We start from the raw sequence: 2,801 nt of genomic DNA, 5'->3' as shown, positions 1-2,801 counted from the left end.
AACCTTGTCTGTGGTATTCTGAGTAGGATTCAATGATTGAATGACTGTGACGTGCTTCAAACTCCTGAGGGCGGGGCGTTAGTGACAGACGCAAAAGAATCACTGGATTCTATTCCGGCCTGATCGAGAACCGACAGATGGATAGCCGTGCCGTGACAGGGTGCGTTGAACATTTCCACTGAGAGGATGGGAGGTTGCCACTGACAACGGTGAAACCCTTGCATAAGCTTGCCATGGAAAGGAGTAAGAAGGATTGGATGAAGACAGTAGGAAAGCAGAGAGACGGAAGGGACAAGCATCTTCATACGCTTATCTGAAGTTCTCACCAATGATATACATAAGTATCTCTATCTTTATCTTTATGTTTTATTCATCATCTATACCCATTTGAGTCTGCCTGACTAAGATTTACAAGGTGACCATAGCTTGCTTCATACCAACAATCTCCGTGGGATCGACCCTTACTCGCGTAAGGTTTATTACTTGGATAACCCAGTACACTTGCTGGTTAGTTGTGCGGAGTTGTGATAGAGAGTTGAGATTGCAATGAGCGTACCATGTTGATGGCGCCATTGATGATCACAATTTCGTGCACCAAGTTTTTGGCGCCGTTGCCAGGGATTGTTTCGAGTATGGACAACTGACGGTTCATCTTGTTGCTTAGATTAGGTATTTTTCAGATTTCTTAAGAATGAATTCTAGTGTTTCAAGGTGATGTTCTTATCATCACCAAAGCTGATTGATTCTCATCAATTTAGCTCTTGAATGCAGTGTCTTGCTGAAGCTTGGCTATTCATGTCTAATTCCTTTAGACTGAAGCTTTAGACTAACATTGCATGATTCCTGGAATTCTCATTAAGAATTTTGATACCTTTATTTTCTTTTTCACTTAATTTTCGAAAAAACCAAAAAAATTTTACAAAATCATAAAAACCAAAAATATTTTATGTTTCTTGTTTGAGTCTAGTGTCTTATTTTAAGTTTGGTGTCTTGCATGCATTGTTTATTTGATCTTGGTTCTATTTTCAAGTCAATAGTACAGGGAACTGAAGATTCAGAACATGCAGCAGAGGAATTACACAGAAAAAGCTGGGCGTTCAAAACGCCCAGTGAAGAAGGACAGACTGGCGTTTAAACGCCAGCCAGGGTGCCTGGTTGGGCGTTTAACGCCTAAAAAGGTAGAGCATTGGGCGTTAAACGCCAGAATGTGCACCATTCTGGGCGTTTAACGCCAGGATGGCACAAGAGGGAAGATTCTGTTTTTAATGCAAATTTTTTTCAAGTTTTCAAAGTTTTTCAAAATCAAATCTTTTTCAAATCAAATCTTTTCAATCAAATGTTTTCAAAATCAATTTCTCTCCTTTTTCAAAGATACTTGCTAACAATTAATCATTTGATTGAACATTTTAAGTATGTTGCCTTTTCTGCTGAGAGAGGTTTAATGTTTGAATCATATCTTTTCTTGTTAGGCAAGTCATTAATTTTTTTTTAAAATCAAATCTTTTTAAAAAAAGTTTTCAATCATACCTTCTTCAAAATGTTTTTCAAAATGTTTTTCAAAATCTTTTACTTAATTTTCGAAAATTTCTTCCTCCCTTCTCACATCCTTCTATTTATGGAGTAACCCTCCTTCTCAATGCACAATTCGAACTCTATCTCACTAAGTTCGAATTCTTCTACCTCTTTCTTCTATTTTTCTGTTCCTCTGACACCTCAAGGAATCTCTATACTGTGACATAGAGGATTCCACATTTTCTTTTTCTCTTCTCTTTCATATGAGTAGGAACAAAGACAAAGGCATTCTTGTTGAGGCTGATCCTGAACCTGAAAGGACCTTGAAGCGAAAGCTAAGAGAAGCTAAGGCACAACTCTCTGTAGAGGACCTAACAGAAATCTTCAAAGAAGAAGAACCCATGGCAGCCGAAAATAACAACAATGCCAACAATGCAAGGAAGGTGCTTGGTGACTTTACTCAATGCAAGGAAGGTGCTGGGTGACTTTACTGCACCTACTCCCGACTTCTATGGGAGAAGCATCTCTATCCCTGCCATTGGAGCAAACAACTTTGAGCTTAAGCCTCAATTAGTTTCTCTAATGCAACAGAATTGCAAGTTCCATGGACTTTCATTGGAAGATCCTCATCAGTTCTTAGCTGAATTCTTGCAAATCTGTGACCCTGTCAAGACTAATGGGGTTGACCCTGAAGTCTACAGACTAAGACTAATGGGGTTGACCCTGAGGTCTACAGACTTATGTTATTCCCTTTTGCTGTAAGAGACAGAGCTAGGATATGGTTGGACTCACAACCCAAAGAAAGCCTGAACTCTTAGGAAAAGCTAGTCAATGCCTTCTTAGGAAAGTTCTTTCCACCTCAAAAATTGAGTAAGCTTAGAGTGGAAGTCCAAACCTTCAGACAGAAGGAAGGCGAATCCCTCTATGAAGCTTGGGAAAGATACAAACAATTAATCAGAAAATGTCCTTCTGACACGCTTTCTGAATGGAGCATCATAGGTATTTTCTATGATGGTCTCTCTGAACTATCCAAGATGTCTTTGGATAGCTCTGCTGGAGGATCTCTTCATCTGAAGAAGACGCCTACAGAAGCTCAAGAACTAATTGAAATGGTTGCAAATAACCAATTCATGTATACTTCTAAAAGGAATCCTGTGAACAATGGGACAAGTCAAAAGAAAGGAGTTCTTGAGATTGATACTCTGAATGCCATATTGGCTCAGAACAAAATATTGACTCAACAAGTCAATATGATTTCTCAAAGTCTGTCTGGAATGCAAAATGCACCA

General features: G+C 39.0%; 1 non-coding gene across 1 annotated transcript; it reads right to left on the bottom strand.

Annotated features, from left to right (window-relative positions):
* Positions 1-2,384: 2,384 nt before the first annotated feature.
* LOC127745263 (small nucleolar RNA R71) lies at positions 2,385-2,492 on the bottom strand. The gene has a single exon (XR_008006460.1). It is a non-coding gene; the product is annotated as a small nucleolar RNA R71 (small nucleolar RNA).
* Positions 2,493-2,801: the final 309 nt, after the last annotated feature.

Source organism: Arachis duranensis, chromosome 2 (assembly GCF_000817695.3).
Source record: "Arachis duranensis cultivar V14167 chromosome 2, aradu.V14167.gnm2.J7QH, whole genome shotgun sequence".
In the NCBI taxonomy this organism is placed as follows: domain Eukaryota; kingdom Viridiplantae; phylum Streptophyta; class Magnoliopsida; order Fabales; family Fabaceae; genus Arachis; species Arachis duranensis.
The sequence above is the reverse complement of the archived record's forward strand: the minus strand, read 5'-3'. Positions and strand labels throughout refer to the sequence as shown.